Consider the following 325-nt stretch of genomic DNA (forward strand, 5'->3'; position numbering starts at 1 on the left):
ACTAATAACTAGCCAAAACCCCCTAGCACATCTGCGCAGCAAATATTTGCATAACTGAGTAAACATACGTGCAAAAATAGGCATGGGTCGCTCATTCTCACCTCGTCATATTACAGTCACGACTACGTTCACTCTACTACTCTTTTTTTTTTTCGACAGTACATTTGGCATACCCGCTTCTCCTCCTGAAACTTCCCCTTTTTATCATCTCCCATCTTTCGGGCGCCCGTACATCCCGCACTGTCATCATATTTTCATTATTTTTTCTCCCCCACCCCCCACGCTCCAATGCCTACTATACAACATTTACTCTTTCTTATTCTTC

Source organism: Trypanosoma equiperdum, assembly GCF_001457755.1.
Source record: "Trypanosoma equiperdum strain OVI genome assembly, contig: ctg_1712, whole genome shotgun sequence".
NCBI classification, from domain to species: Eukaryota; Euglenozoa; class Kinetoplastea; order Trypanosomatida; family Trypanosomatidae; genus Trypanosoma; species Trypanosoma equiperdum.